The sequence below is a fragment of the Rhinopithecus roxellana genome, chromosome 21 (assembly GCF_007565055.1).
Source record: "Rhinopithecus roxellana isolate Shanxi Qingling chromosome 21, ASM756505v1, whole genome shotgun sequence".
NCBI lineage: Eukaryota > Metazoa > Chordata > Mammalia > Primates > Cercopithecidae > Rhinopithecus > Rhinopithecus roxellana.
This window is the reverse complement of record NC_044569.1, coordinates 31694236-31711856: the sequence shown is the minus strand read 5'-3', so window position 1 is coordinate 31711856 and position 17621 is coordinate 31694236. Positions and strand designations below refer to the sequence as shown.

General features: G+C 35.1%; 1 long non-coding RNA gene across 1 annotated transcript in view; it reads right to left on the bottom strand.

The window, feature by feature from the left end:
- Positions 1-11427: 11427 nt before the first annotated feature.
- The window catches only part of LOC104668201, a 37253-nt gene continuing 31059 nt past the window's right edge, over positions 11428-17621 (bottom strand). Inside the window, exon 2 of the long non-coding RNA XR_748784.2 lies at positions 11428-11832. This is a non-coding gene — a long non-coding RNA (uncharacterized LOC104668201). The remainder of the gene's footprint in view (positions 11833-17621) is intronic.

The following is a 17621-nucleotide window of genomic DNA, read 5'->3' as shown; positions in this document are numbered from 1 at the left end:
TACGATCTCATTAATGACCAGAGATCCAACAATTCCAAAAGAAAATGTTAACAAGGAGGAAAGAGCAATGTATAAAAATCACCGTATAAAATAAGGTTGTTATAACAAGATCATCTAGTAAGGCAATTTTCCACTTTTCCTGGACGATCAAAAAACTTTCTAGTGGTTTCTGTTTTTTTCTTATTTAAAACATATATTCTATGTTTAATTTTCAACACAGCAGTGAGGAATACTTTGAATTAAAGCACATAATCTTTTGTCAGGACTCTGGTTGGAATACTCCAATTCTGTTCCAAATCCAGTTTCTGAACTTTCTTGAAGACCTCATCAACTACTTCCTTTCTCTCTGATGTGGTTTGGTTCTGTGCCCCCACTCAAATCTCATCTCAAATTGTAATCTTCATGTGTCGAGGGAGGGGAGTGACTGGATTATGGGGGCAGTTTCCCCCATGCTGTTATGACAGTTAGTGAATTCTCACGAGATCTGAGAGTTTTATAAGTGGTAGTTTTTCCTGCATGCTCACACTCTCTCACCTGCTGCCATGTAAGACATGCCTGATTCCCCTTCCACCATGATTGTAAGTTTCCTGAGGCCTCCCCAGCCATGCAGAACTGTGAGTCAATTAAACCTCTATCCTTTATAAATTACTAGTTTCAGGTAGTATGTTCATAGCAGTGTGAAAAACAATGCAAACATTCTCCTTCACTTCTCTGCACCCAGGCTGGCAGCTTACTTCTTGATTTCACCTAGTACTTGATTGTATCTGCCACATGGATTTGTTACTTCTTGTTCCCTTCGCCTAGAAAGCCTCAACTCTCTGCCTGGTTGTTTTCCTTATCTCTTTCAGCGAGAATTTTGTTCATATATCTGCTTTGTACTGACCCTATTCCTGACTGCTCTTTTTAAAATGTTTACTGCCTCACCCCTTATTTGTGTGCAGGACACATTCTTTATTTTAATTATTTACTTATTTTATTCTTCTATTTGAACACAGAAGCCATTTGTATGTTTTGTCTTTTCACCATTTGGTGTCTTCTCAGTGCCCAAACAGCACCTGGCTCTTGATTCCTGCGACAACTGATTACCATTGTGGGCAAGTTTATCTCTCTGGCTTTAAATGCTTCTAGGATGGATGTCTTCATACCACTCCTATATCTTTCAACCAGACTACATTTCTCTTGTCATAATTACCATCTCCTTTAACTTATAAGTAGCCTATCTGTTGAGTGATATTTCTGAATATTTCTTTCTTTGAAGTTTATGCCATCCTGATACTTGTAAATTGAAAATGAAAAATCTATTATTTCCATTCAGTCATATGTGAAAGGCACTCAAGCACACTAAGTCAAAGGACAACTCTTCTGTGAGATTGTATATAGCACTACAGCAGGTAATGAGGTAACACTTTTAGGGCTGTGCCCTTAATTTCTTTATCATTTACTTCAAGCAGCACAATTCCCCTTCAGCGACTAGCACCTATCAATATCAATTGTGTTTCCAATTTTGTCTTGTACGTTGTTCAGTGATGAGCAACTGGCAGAAACAGATGCTGCCAGTTCAGCATCTATAGTTATAAATGTCTCTGGGTTTCTTTTCTTTTTTCTTCCTCTTGTTCTTCTCTTTGATGTCTGAGTATCCTGGCATTAAATTGCCTACTCTCGTTTATTGACAGTGTTCAATAATTTTCAATTATTTTAGAACAATTTTCCTTCTCAGGTTATGGTATCAGTGAAATTAACTCTGGATTCCTTTTAGAAGTATGAATTTAATACCACATGATGCTGTTGGAACTATGAAATAATCTGATATAAAAGCTTAAGAACAAGGACCATGTTTTAACTAAACATAGTAACAGTATATACGTGTGACATCTAGTTTGTTTCATCTCTATGTTCCATGTCTTAACTGATAACCCTGATAGGCTTGCATGTCTTGAATAGGTTTCTGTATTAATTCACAGATTTCAAAAAAAAATCTATCTTTGTATGTATGTGACTCAGCCCTTTAAAAAATAATCTACTTTTATCAAATGCTTAAAGTTGAATTTAATGTTTTATGAATGGTGTAAAAATGGACTCTTCACATCAAGAGTTCAAACTTTCTAGAACTGACAATTTAAGTTATCCTATTTACCAGTTTTCCAAGGACCACCGGGTTAGCCCAAGGCAATCCCAATTTTATGCCTTTTGACACAGTGAAATGATTAAATAATATTTCCACTTCATCATCTGCAATGTTCTTGTTTGGAAGTTAAGTTACAAGCTTACTCAGGCTAACATTTGTTAATTCATCGAGCCTTGTCTCCATTCATTTTTTCATTCTCTTAGTACATTTTGTGGAACCTGGTGGAAAACATGCATTCTCTCGTTTAGGATGAGAAGAAGAGACTCCAAATGATATAGGCAAGGTTTTCAGTGAAAACTTACTGACACAAAACTTCAGAGAAAAAAAACTATAGTATAATGTGCAGAGAGTCAGAATGTAGGGATGTGGTGGAAAGAGAAGTGGAGGTATTGCAAAATGAGGAAGAGCCTCCACTGAAAGGTTTATAATTAAATTTCAATGACAAAAATAAGAGGCAGGAGACAGGGGAAAGGTAATTTCTCCTAGAGGAAAAAAGTAAGGGCAAGTGCCGTAAGACTAAAACGAGTGGGGCATGGTGCTGGGAAGAAGAGTTCAGTGTGAATGGAGCATGGTAAATGAGTTTAGAGGAAGGCACAATATGAGTTTAGAAATGCTCATGTTAGCCAGAGTACATTTTGCTTTGTACCAGGATAATGTGAGTTATATAGCTCTTTAGTAAAAAGCAAAACAAAACAGACAAACAGAAAAACAGAACTGTTTCGGCAGGATATGGTGGCTCATGTTTGTAGTCATCACTTTGGGAGGCCGAAGAGAACAGATCACTTGAGGCGGCCAGGTGTTCCAGACCAGCCTGGTCAACATGGTGAGACCCCGTCTCTGCTAAAAGTACAGAAGTTAGCTGGGCGTGGTGGTGCGCACCTATAGTCCCAGCTACTTGGGAGGCTGATGAGGGAGGATCACTTGAGTCTAGGAGGTTGAGGCTGCAGCCAGCCAACATCATGCCTCTGCACTCTAGCCTGGGCAACAGAGTGAGACTGTGTCTCAAAATAATAATTATAATGATAACAATAATAATCATAATAGAACTGTTTATTTTAGATAACACTTTTTCATAGTAGCCAACAAAGTAAAACAATTAAGTCATTAAAAAAATGTGGCCTTGAGAGGCAAAAACTGATAACAAAGGATCAGGGATAGACTTTTTCCATTTAGAGATTGTGGTACAACCCTGGAAAGAGGATGCTTTTATGGCAGGACGAGCACTCACAATGATGTGTATAATACAGATAATAGGGTTCTTTTATTTTCACCATAATACTTTTGAAGATAAATATCTTTGTTCATAGGTTGAGTCATTTAATAAATACTTATGGAGATACAAACCCCATCCTATGCCATGTATATGGAGGCAAACAAGAGAGGAATGGCTCCTGCCCTCCTGCAGAAAAGGCTGCTGGATCCATCACGACAAAGACTGAGAATTTGAAATTAGTACAGTGTTTTCTGGATTTAAATAACCTGTTCTAAGACATGGGAGAGGCGAGAGAAAGTGTCCCTGAGAAACTCAGAGGTAATCATGTAAATAGTTGTTGAATTTTGAAAGTAAATTACTAGTATTTGTTAACCAATTGATTTACTATTGGAGTCATTTGGAATGTCAGGCTGCATTAAAAGTGAAGGGGAAAAAAATCTGGGACCCAGCTAAACATGACCATCGTACAATAGAAGTTCTCCTGCATCAGTTTTACAAATAAAGTCCTTGTCAATTATTCCCATACATAGTAATTTCGAAGCTGGCTTGTACCAAAAACAAGTGCTAAAAATCCTAGAGTAACTAGAGATTTGGAAACTGCACTAATTTATAAAGCCGTTAGGGTACGATGATTAAATAAATAATGAATAATGAAATAATGAAAGCCCCAAGGAACTATGAAGTTTTGAATGAAATTCTAAATTTTCTTAACTTAAGCTAAACACTTTCTTTAGCATTTTGAAACAGCTGTGCTATATATTGATGATTTTATAATAGATTGTTTACTGCACTACAAACAGTGATAATCAGCCAATCACTTGTTAATGCATAGTTTCGTAAAGCCTTAGATTTGAGCCATTATATGCTATTTCCATTTTGACAAACAACAATGGTTCATGAGATTTACTTTAGGAGTGGAGAAGAAAATTAATCTAAAAAATTGTTTCTTCACAGTTTCAGTGGCTAAGCAATAGACATGGTTTGGCATTAGTGAGTAGTGTGCTTGAAACAAGGGAATTTCATCAGTTGTATTTATTTAACGTTGTTCTTTCTTTTAAGTTTTATACAAAAAGTTTTCTCTGAAGGGTTATGGCCAGGCACACTGGCTCATACCTGCAATCTTAGCACTGGGGGTGGATGAGGAGGGAGGATCACTTGCACCAGGAGTTCAAGACTAGCCTGGGCAACACAGTGAGACCTCGATGGCTACAAACAACTAAAAGAATTACCTGGCCATGGTGGTGTGCACCTGTAGTCTCAACTACTTGTGAGGCTAAGGTGGAAGAATCTCTTGAGCCTGGAGGTCGAGGTCATAGTGAACTGTGATCAAGTCATTGCACTCCAGCCTAGGTAACAAAGCCAGAAAAAACAAAAGCAAAAACAAAACAGCAACAACTCAGGATACTTGTAGAATATGAAGTAAAATAAGAGAGGTGAAATTACCTTATATTAAGTAAAAGTAAAATGTTTATGTTACTTTTATGTTGAATAAAAGTGCAATGACTTTTTTACGTTGAGTGATAAGGTTGTCATTAATGAAATTTATGCATAATAGATTATTCTTTTCCATGGGCTTCAAGAATGAGGGCACAAAATATAAGGAGCTGACGTATGCATATTTCAGCCACTTTTCTATCATCCTCTACCCTTCTGTCCTTTCTCTCTTGAACAGACATTGAAGTAAATGCATACACTAAGTCATAGCTCTAATAGGGTTAGAAGAGAATGATAAATAGGACATTGCACATGTACAAACAGATCTTATAAGTAAACAGACGTAGCAGATAAAGAAAGAAAGATATAGGCCAGGCACAGTGGCTCATGCCTGTAATCCCAGCATTTTGGGAGGCAGAGTCGGGCAGGATAACCTGAGGTCAGGAGTTCAAGACCAGCTTGGCCAACATGTTGAGACCCTGTCTCTAATAAAAATACAAAAATTAGCCGAGCATGATGATGTGTGCCCATAATCCCAGCTACTCAGGAGGCTGAGACACAAGTTTATTTTTTGAAGCCTTTTGCATTTTGTAGACATAGCTATGCTTGTGTTTGTAAGGAGAGGGGAAAATTAGAAATAGAAAACAAACAATAACAACTATGTCCCCTAATCTAAATTAAGTATTCAAGTATTCAGCTGACAGGTAAGTAGTTTTCATTATCTTGGAAAGCATCCCCAACTTCTCTATTTTTTAAGGAAGAATGAGTGTTTTTTCAGGACCTAAACTGTCAATGATACTGTAGCTTTTGACCTCACTTGTTTATTCTCCCCCATGTGCCTTTTAAAAATTTCTTTTCTCATAGTTTCTTTCACACATTCTATTGTTCTGGGATAACCCATATTAATTCTTCTTTGGTAATACTTCTAAATTTTCTCAATATCCAATTGTTTTTAATTCTCCAAACATAGTCCTTAACTATTTGGTTATTCATTTATCCTGAATCAATTGGACATATTTTACTTTTTGACTATAAACTTCAAATCAGTGAATACACTGCTCCCCCCTCCTCGTTTGGTGTGTTTTTAGATATACTTCTATATTTTTAAATGCTTTTCAGGACATCTGCTAATATTTATCTTGTTATCAGTTGTACATCTTGGTACTAAACTCCTAAGTGTCCACATCACAGCAATCGATACTGATGAACTGTCTTATAACCATCATTGACATTTTCCTTTATCCTTTACATATCTGAAATTCCTATGTCCTTCATCACATGCTTTTTCTTCTCCCTTCCATGGATCTATCAATAATTACCTAGAACCAATTTTTTTCTAATAGATCCCTATTTTCCATTTTTTTTTCTCCCACACTTCTGTCATCCTAGCAAAAGTTTGTTTACTGCTGGTGAAATCACTACACAGCAGATTCCTATCTGCGGATCATGCACTGTTTCAAATTATCATTCCCAATTTAGTTGCAGTAAACATAGAATAAGTAGCACTCTATGTCCTCCATATGTGTTATTGTAACAGTAGACTGAAGATTTTAAGGTTCAAAACCATCTAGATGCTTAACTATAACCTCAAGAGAAGGGACCAATCTTCAGATTATAGTTGCAATAATGAGAAGAAAAAAAAATCGACCATAATGAGCATGTGGGGAATTCTTATGACTGTGCCTGGAATTTACTGACTAGGATCTCTTCCCATAAATGGTGCATCCTCCATGTAATTTGAAGACTTTACAGGCAAACCATATTCTATGTTTTAATAATGGCAGAGCGTTGAGAACCATTCTACATCTACATCTATGTTATCCTCTCATTATTTAAATCATACACAAGACTGAAATTCTAGGTGAGGTCTAAACTCCTTTCAATGACTTTGCTAACAGTCCCAACACAAAGACACTCAATTACCCTTTTACAGTTTGTGTAGGCTTTCACCCCACACACTTTTATAACTGTAAATATTCTCAGATACTCTTGCTTTTCCATGTGTTTTTAAGTACTCTGTTTTTAAGTAGCATTAAACAAAATTCACCCACCTTCACTTTCAGTGTAATATTAGTCACCCATAAATAATTTATTTAAATTCCATTATATAATTAATACATATCTACTACTCACACTAATAATTACTTGGAGTTATTATGGAGAAATGTTAACATTTTAAAATATTTGAAGTTTCTGAAGGAAAAGAGAAGGAAATAGGAGTTCTTCCCATTACGCCACATCTCTTTCACCTTCAAAATCTTTATCAATAATTTAGAGCATAACATTTGTCTTTTCCTCTTGTACTAATGCATTACATTGTCTCCTAGTGCCCTCAAATGTCAATGTGCCTCTCTAAGGTATAAAATTAGCAACAGGGGCTTAGACAATTTAAAATTTGAAAGTCTTAAAAAGTATAATTAAACATAGGTGTGGAAGGTTAAGCCATCACTTTTGGAGAAAAATTTACTTCAGCCTTTAATAGAAGACATTGGTAGTACTTACACGAAAACCATATTCTGGGCTAAAAGGGCAAGAAAAACATGAAATCCCCGTGTATTTTTTCTTCCTTAATTGCTCAATAGCCACTTTTTTCAAATTGATTCCATCATAACCATGCAATTTAACATTTTTAAAATTTTAATTGATTTTAATATTGCAAGTTTCTTAGCTGGTTCATTGCTCCCAATGGCATTGCAGAGATATATCTCAATAAAGGCTGTTGCTATATTAAACCAGTATATCAATACACCTTACATTAAGAAGCAAGAGCCTTAGAGAATGTATGAATCAAAGCAGAAAGAAAAATGGTTGCTGAACTTCATCTTTCCTAAAACAAACACATTAATGGAAAAACATCATAAAAAGTATTTTTTGTGTGCTGAGGGATACATAAAACAAAAATGCATGGCAGAGTAAATATTTCCCTTCCATATATTGATATAAAGCACTAAAATATTTTCTCCAGGGCAGGAAATTCAAATGCTTACATCAAAATAATGCATAAAGTATGTGAATAAAAAAAGTGAAGACCCTGTTTATGACAATCACTTCCTCAATAAATGAAGAAAGTAACTGCAGTACCTGTTTTTCTCACAGGGATATAGACAGTTCCAATTTATGACTTGCTTAGGCTCAAAACTGATATGTAAGGAAATCTGTAGACCTTTGATTGCACTTTCACTTATGGGTTAGAAGTACTGGTTTATGAACAGATTCTCCAAAAACAGACAATGTATTCCTGATCAAGTGAAAGCATAATACAAATTACACTACCCTATGTTTTAATCAGGATTTACTGAAGAAAAATGCTTAGCAAAAGGAAAAAAAAGGAAAGAGGAAGGAAGGAAGGAAAGAGGAAGGAAGGAAGGAAGGAAGGAAGGAAGGAAGGAAGGAAGGAAGGAAGGAAGGAAGGAAGGAAGGAAGGAAGGGAGGGAGGGAAGCAGGGAGGAGGGAGGAAAGGAGGGAAAGGATGGAGGAAAGGAGGGAAGAAGGGAAGGAAGGAAGGAAGGAAAGAAGGAAGGAAGGAAAGAAAGAAGGAAGGGAGGGAGGGAAGGAGGGAAGGAAAAACACTTTCTATGCAAAACTGCATCTGCAATTGCCCTTCTACCTATTGTGACTCTGATAATGGTAACAAGATTAAATATCTACAATCTATTTTCAGATACTAGAATACTTCCCACACTTTTTTTCCCTCATGATGCCCATTTGTACTGGCATTATTTTATTTATGAGAAAATGCTTGATTTGAGTAAGTAACATGCTCAACTGCAAAGGGTGGAGCAGTGTTTTTCTGTCGAGTCATTAACAGGCTTATTATTAACTGGCTATGCTGTTGTGAATAGGAGACTAGTCTCTCTCTGCTGATTGATGGAGTTGACAGAAAATAAGGCTCAAGTGGAACTGAGAAAATCTTTCCTTGGAGAAGATGTATTCCTCTGGTTGTTGTTCAATGATGACTTACATGACCATACTAGGGGTGGAACAGAAATTGGTGCTGTGAGCACAATTTTGCCAAAGTATTCACATAAGTGCTCCCAGAAACTGTGAGACCATGAGGGTGAGAGAAAGGGTAAAATTCTGCTGCTAAGACTAAGCAAAAAAAAAAAACAGACCAAAAAAACCCACAAAAAAAAAAAAAAAAAAAAAAAACAAAAAAAAAAAAACAAAGGAGAAATGGCTGTGTGTTGGAGGGATGGCAACAGCCATGAGAGATATTGAATATTGGTTGTAATAGTGCTTCAAAAAGTTGTATGAGAGATGGAACACACAGTTATAAACCAAACAAACATGGACAGTTTTTATTAAGAATGTGTAATAGGGAATTGTTTCAAAATGAAATGTATTTTAAATGTAGGATGAACCTTCTCCAGATAAAGTATTGATACATTTAATGCTTTCTATCAATATATGCAAGAGAAATATTTGTTACTGTAGTATCAGGGAAAAAGTATTAGGCTTATGTATCTCTCATGTTTTTATTTATATCTAAAAGTTGTTAATTTAAATTGTTAAAAAACATGTAAATAAGGAAATGCCATGTTTTAATTAATGAAATTGGTGTTAATTTCAGATCGATAGATAAAAGCATGTTTCAACATGGGAACAGAAAGACCATGAGGCCAGTAAAAGGAGGAAGAGTTGTTATGGTTGGAGTAAAGCATGTGGACTATTTACTTAAACAACTAGGTTTTATTTGTATAATCTGTGTGTGCTTTTTAAATGGCGAAAACTGTTGAGAAAATTGTACAATATATTACATAATTACCATAGAACCCTAATAGGTTGCCTTATTACAATCATTTTGTAAATAAAGTTGCTAGCTAGTTAATGGCAGAACTATAATTTAGAACTAGTACTTAGAAATTTTGTAGCTCATGGTCTTGCAACTGTATCGTAAAACTGCAGGGAACATTTCTTTATTAATAGCTCAGACATCATACACTAATTATTTTTAAAATACCAAAATAAAACCAGAAGTTGGTCAAGAGCCAATATTTAAGAAAAAGTGTCAGTCTTCAAAGCTACAGGTGGAAAATACAGTCATTTTGCTCATCAGTAAGAAAGAAAGCAGAAGCCAGGGTACGTAATGATCAGTCCAAAAGATTGGATGAGATTCAAGGTCAGGACTGGCTGGACAAAATGAAGCCGAAGAAAAAAATGGCAGAAGAAGAGACATAGTTCAACCCATTTCCAGTGGAAGGTATCTTGATACTGGATTCTACATGTTTATTTGTATTTACTTACCTACTGTGTGCAAATTTTTAAAATATATGTGTGTATGCACATTTATGTTTATAAAAGTTTCCCTCTAAGCTTGAAAATTATTCTACGTTTTTATTTGCACTTCTGAAAAGTCTTACAAACAACCCTGGTCTGCTCTCGTATCTCCAGAGTCTGATTTGGGGTAGAAAAATGCCCTGATTTTAAAGCATGCTATCTATTTTATTTTTTAATTTTTATTTATATATTTATTTTGAGACAGAGTTTTGCGCTGTCACCCAGGCTGGAGTGCAGTAGTGTGACCTCAACTCCCTGCAACCTCTACCGCCGGGGTTCAAGCGATTCTCCTGCCACATAGACTGCAGAGTAGCTAAGATTACAGACTCGTGCCACCACACCCGGTTGATTTTTGTATTTTTACTAGAGACAGGGTTTCACTGTACTAGCCAAGCTGATCTCGAACTCTTGACCTCTGGTGATCCACCAGCCTCGACCTCCAAAAGTGCAGGGGTTACAGCATGAACCACCACATCCAGCCAAAAGCCTGCTATTTAAACCTCCACGACTTTCTTATTTGGCTCCATTCTTTGTCTTTATTCACATATTTTATATCATTCTTTCCATATCATATATATAAATGCAAATTAACTGTTTGCATTTCTTAAAATATGCCTTATGTTTTATAGTCTCTGTGATTTAGCTCAAACTATTCAATCAGTAATGTCTGTCTCGCTATTTACTTTTCACCCAAGCTCTATGAATTTGAACAGTATCCTCTTATATAACAACTACTTCTAGTTACATATATTTCTTATTTGCTCTTTCTTTTTTTTTTTTTTTTTTTTTTTTTTTGAGACGGAGTCTCGCTCTGTCGCCCAGGCTGGAGTGCAGTGGCGCGATCTCGGCTCACTGCAAGCTCCGCCTCCCGGGTTCCCGCCATTCTCCCGCCTCAGCCTCCGAGTAGCTGGGACTACAGGCGCCCGCCACCACGCCCGGCTAGTTTTTTGTATTTTTTTAGTAGAGATGGGGTTTCACTGTGTTAGCCAGGATGGTCTCGATCTCCTGACCTCGTGATCCGCCCTTCTCGGCCTCCCAAAGTGCTGGGATTACAGGCTTGAGCCACCGCGCCCGGCCCTTATTTGCTCTTTCTAACACACTCTACTGGATATCAATTTACATGCACAGTTGTCTGTATCCATTCCAATTTTAAGCGCTTAAAATGTAGGTTCTGAGTTGTTTGGTTCCGTGGAACAAATGTCCCAATAATTCAGTTATCTTTGCGACATTTTTGAAGACTTGGAATTAAAAATTCAATGAATAGAAACTGATTTTGCAAGTAATTATGATACAGCACCTGCAGGAAGTGGGTAATATACACATTTACTTCATAAAAGGTAGATATCAAAATTCAGCAATCTGATAGGAATATTTGTGCATCAGAAGCTTCTTTATTTTAATCAATTCAATTAATTATCCCTGATAAACCTAATATCTAATTTTATGTGTATCCCATGTAAGCTAATACAAACAATATTATCCTTTTAATTTCTGGAAGAAGCATGTAAGAATGTAAGATTTAAATATGTCTGCTAAGTTCTATAATTTCATACTTGGGCTAAGACAGCCAGATATCAGTGTTATTGTTGTATATGTTACAGGGTTAGTCTTCCTTTCTACTACTTTTCAGCTGAGTTGTTACTGTACTGCCATTGCTTGGAGTGGATTTTACAGAAGCGGGAGTGAGAAGGTATTTTTCTTCTTTTCATCTTCCCTTCTTCCCTGCATCCCTCCCTCTTCCCACTTTCTCTCCGTCCCTTCTTCATTCCTTGCATTTTCATTTCTGGGGAGTAAATTACATACATGGCACTTCTTACATGAGTGAGCTATGCCTATGCCCTTAAAAATTAATTATTAACCAGAAATTAAACTATATTTTACTTATCATTTTCAAAAATCATGCATTGGGAATTTAATTTTACATGTCTTACATCATCTCTTTCAACCCTATATTTAATTTACAAAAAGTAATAAAACTTTTATTGAAGAGTTTATAGGGTTATTTATCTTAAAAGGCCCTAGAACATTTGTTCATCATTTTGACTACATAATCTGATTAATTAAAGAGTATACATGTGTTTGCTACACATTGATTTTAATTTTAGATCATTTACAGAAATTCAAGGTAACTTCTTATTTTCATTCAAGTAGAAAAATTATTAATAAAATATGATAAATATTTTATTTGTAATGTATTGAAAAGTCTTCACTAAATCACACACTATAAAACTTTATTGACATAAACATGTTTTTAAGATCATTTTCCAGAGATTTCCATATAGTGTACAAGTTATAGAGAACTTTATTCGTGGACTTTGTCTTACATAGAATAATGTGTTTGGGAGGAAGGCTTTCCTAAGCATCTTGGAGTTGGGGTGATAATTATGATTATTTATATCTGCTTCCTGAGTGGACTGTGTTGGGGATAAAAGAAGATAACCAAAAATATGTTATTATTAGATGTTAATGGCATCACGTCTGTTTTATAGCTTATGTGTGTTAATGATAAATTACTGTAAAACGGATTTGATGATATGAACACCTAATAACAAACAAATAGCTCTTAAATGATTTTTGCCAGATTGAGGAATAAGTAACCTATGGCTCCCAAATAAAAGTAAGAGAAAAAAAATTCTTGTTGTATTTTCTCTTTATCATATTGGAAAAAATTTCACAGTCAAGAAACAACAAAACAAAAAACAAACAACAATTCCCACAATCCAAAACTCTTTTACTCTTTCAGAACTGTGGTCTCATAATGACCAAGGAGTGCTACTCCACAGCGCTTCATTTCCATTTGAGCAGCAGCAGCCATTTAAGAGCGTGCCTCTCTACACTGATACACAGATGGAAAGAGGAAAGCCATTGTATTCCTCTTTGTATATTTTCACTGTCCCCTTGTGGGTTTGTGATACCCTTCATCCTCTCTCTTCGTAACAAGTGTAAATAGGCTTACATTTCATGCCCCAGTCAAATCAATCAAGAAAACAAAACAAAGTCACGCATTGAAAATAGAATGGGACATTAGTGTTGGGTCAGGCTTTCTCTATTTTTAGGACAGCCTAAGGGAAATGTTCCTGGCAGAATCAAAACGTATGAGATCAATGGATGTTTTCTTTAAAAAAAAGAGAGGCAGTACTCACCTTCATGCCTTCATGCAGAGTTACCGGCTGTCACTGACAACTAATTGTCATTAAATTCTCCCTTTGAAACATTAAATGGAGTACAAGCGTGTTGAAGATTATTGGGAAATTAAAAGCATGATATATTTGAAACCTGTGATTAATATCACATTTATTGCAAAACTCAGTTAACAGGGCTCTTTGGAAGAAGTTTTATATCATATCAGGTTATTGATGAATAGCAAATTGAAATTTTCATTATGCTGAGATTATATTTAGAGTTAGGGAAAATAATTTGCTATTCATTATTTAACCTCTCCAATGGTAAGTCAAGAACAGTAATTCTGAAAAGGTACAAATTTTATAAACTTACACAGATAAATCTGCGATTTTTTTTTAACCAAATTTAGTGTAGAAAAACTTACTTTCATTCCAAGTCTGTCATGTAAAATGGGCAATATATTTTAGGAGAAAAACTCTGAACTGAATGATTACAAATTGAAGTAAAAAATAGAGGATACAAAATTGAATTCAAAATTTGTTTCTAAACTTGTCTGAGCACTAAAGACTTTTTTGTTTCTGTGAGTCAGAAATAAAAATATGCAATATGAGCATAATATTAATAAAGACTTTGCAATATTATTGTGAAAATCAAACAAGGTAACACAAGCACAAAAACTTTCATCAGTAAAGCTCAACATAAACTGCACCAATATCTTCAATCTGTTCTAGTGACTGCAAATGTATGGAATTGCTATTACTAGGACTTACTTATAGGATTACATACACTTATAGACTTTAGACTATAATTTTCGTTTGTGGGTCAGTTGTGGCTTTGTTAGTTGGTGTTTCTAATTTTTTATATTTCTTCAAGATACTGAAATGCATTCTAGTCAAAACAGCTTTAAATGGACTAGAAACAAAGACATCTGAGGAAAGTGTTTCTCCTTTCTAATGTAATTCATGCTGCCACATGAGTAAGATAATATAGTTCAATATTCTGGCAAAGGAGAGCTAGTTTCAACTGATTATGTAAGCAGACAGAAAACATATAGACACCACCAATGCTAGAGGGGAGATGTCCAGAGAAAAAACAAATGTCCAAAGTACATATAGAATGTAAATGGAAATGAGATGATCCAATTTTAAATAACACATGTGTCCAAATAAATAACCAAAAAATTTTAGAAAATATTTTCATTGAATGATTTTTTAAATTCTGTCTATCAAAATTCATGTAATGAAGGTAATGCAGTACTCTTAGAGAAATTTAAGACTTGCAAGACTTGTCTTCAGATGAAAGAGATCCTTAAAATTGATTATCTGCTATTTTATCTTAGGATTATAGAGAACAGCCAAATGAATCTAGTTAGATGAAGCCAAGAAATAATAAAGATAACAAAAAGCATTAAACAGAAGAATACACCACTTCATGGGTGATGGGTTTAAACACACTCCAAACCTCAGCATCATGCACTATACCTTTGTAACAAACCTGCAATTGTACTCCCAGAATCTAAAATAAAAGTTGAAAAAATTACATAAATTAATAACACCCAACAATGGTTTTTAAGAACATTAAAACTGAAAAAGATATATGTAAAATGATGAATGGAAAAAGAAAAAAATAGCATTAACAGTAATAAAATAACCTTTTAATATTGTTTTGTAAGCATTCATAAAATGATGACAAAATATGACTAACTTCGTATCATTGAATTTCTCAATTTTAGTGAGGTAAACAAATTCCTTGAAAGATATAACTTAACAAATTAGACTCAAGAACATATTGCAAATATAAACAGCTTTCTTTTATTAGAGTAATTACATTCATAAATAAAACCTTCCTTTTCCCTTCCCAATAAAACTTGCAACACCAGATGGTTTTATTGATGAATCCTATTTAACATGTAATAAAGATATAATAACAATCTTACATAAATTTTGGGGAAACTCTTTTCAACTTACTTTATAAACTAAGATATTAATACCCAAACTGCAAAACAAAAACAAAAACAAAAACACTAAGAAATGACAAAAGCCACTAAGAAATGAAAACCACAAGTTTGTTAATTGAAAGAATAAACAAGAGTGATAGAGTACTAGCTAGATCAGTGGTCCCCTACATTTTGGCACAAAAGATCGGTTTTGTGAAAGACAATTTTTCCAAGGATCGGAGAGAAAGTGGGTGGGGTTTGTGATGAAACTGTTCCACATCAGATCATCAGGCATTAGTTAGATTCTCATAAGGAGTGCACAACCTAGATCCCTCATGTGTGCAGTTCACAGCAAGGTTCACGATCCTATGAAAATCTAATGCTGCTGCTGGTTTGACAAGAGGCGGAGCTCAGGTGGTGATGTTCACTTGCCCCCACACTCATCCCCGGCTGTGCAGCCTGATTCTTAACTGGTTGGGGACCTCTGAGCTAGATTATCAAAGAAAACAAGAGAGAGGATCAAAATATGGACATTCGGAAACGACAAAGGTGAAATTATGACTGATAACACAGAAATACAAAATATCTTCAGGGACTATTATGAATACCACTATGCACATAAACTAAACATCAATAAAATATGAATAGATTCCTGGAAATACAGTCTCCCAAGATTGAATCAGGAAAAATTGAAACCCCGAACAGATCAATATCACGTTCTAAAATGAAATCAGTTAAAAAAAAAAAAAAAAAAAAAAAAACTACCAACCATACCATGTAAAGCACTGGACCAGATGGATTTACAGCCAAATTCTACCAAATGGGCACAGAAGAGCTGGTACCAACTGTATTGAAACTATTTCAAAAAACTGAGCAAGAGGGTCTCCTCCTTAACTAATTCTATGAGGCCAGCATCACCCTGATACCAACACAGGATAAAAAAGAAAACTGAAGGTCAAGATGAACATACATGCAAAATTCTTAACAAAATACTAACAAACTGAATCCAGCAGCAAGTCAAAAAGGTAATTCACCACAATTAAGTTGGCTTTATTTCTGTGATGCAGGGTTGGTTCAACATACAAAAGTTAATAAATGGGACTTACCACATGAACAGACTTAAAAACAAAAATTGAAACACCATCTCAGTAGACACAGGAAAAGTCTTCAATAAAATCCAGCATTCCTTCACACACACACACACACAAACCCTCATGAAACTGGGCATCAATGGAACATACTCCAAAATAGTGAAAGCCATCTATGGCAGATACACAACCAACAGCAAACTGTATGTGCAAAAGCTAGAAGCATTACCATTGACAACTGGAAAAAGACAAGGATGCCTACTGTCACCACTCTGCTTCAACATAATACTGGAGGTCTTAGAGCAATCTGGAAAGAGAAAGAAACAAAAGGCATCTGAATAGGAAAAGAAGATGTCAAATTATTTCTCAACATATGATGTGCTTCTATACGTAAAAAACCCAAAGGATTCTGCCAGAAGGCTCCTGGAACCAATAAACGACTTTAGTTAAGTTTCAAAAAACAAAATCAAAGTACAAAAATCAGTAGCATTTCTGTACACCGGTAATCTTCATGCTGAGAGCCAAATCAAAAATAGAATCTCATTTACAATGGTGACGAAAATAAAATAAAGTAAGTTATCTAGGAATATAGCTAACCAAGCAAGTAAAACATCTCTACAAGAAGAACTACAAAACACTGATGAAAGAAATTATAGGTGACACAAACAAACAGAAAAATATTCCATGCTTATTGATTGCAAGAAATAATATCATTAAAATGGGCATACTACCATTGAATCTACAGATTCAATGCTATTCAAACTACCAATATCATTTTTCACATTTTAGAATAGAAAAGATACTATTCTAAAATTCACATACACCAAAAAAGAGCCCAAATAGCCAAAGCAATAGTAAGCAAAAACCACAAAGCTGGAGGCATCACATTACCCACCTTGTACTACATGGCTACAGTAACCAAAAGAACATGGTACTGTTACAAGAACAGATACATAGAACAATGGAACAGAATAGATAATTCAGAAATAAAGCCACATACCTACACCAATCTGATCTTTGACAGTCAACAACAACAACAAAAGCAATGGAGAAATGATTCCCTGTTTAATAAATGATGCTGGGATAGCTGGCTAGCCATATGCAGAATAGTAAAACTCAGCACCTACCTTTCACCATATACAAAAATTAACACAAGGTGGATTAAAGATTTAAACTTAAAACATCAAACAGAATCCTAAAAGGAAACATAAGATACACTATTCTGGACATTGGCTTTGAAAAGAGTTTATGACTAAGTCCTCAAAACCAATTGCAACAAAAATAAAAGTTTGCAAGTAGGACCTAATTAAACTTCTGCACAGCACAAGAAACTGTCAGCAGAGTAAACAGGCAACCTAAAATGGGAGAATATATTCACAGGCATATTCATATTCATATGCATTTGACAAGTGTCTCATATCCAGA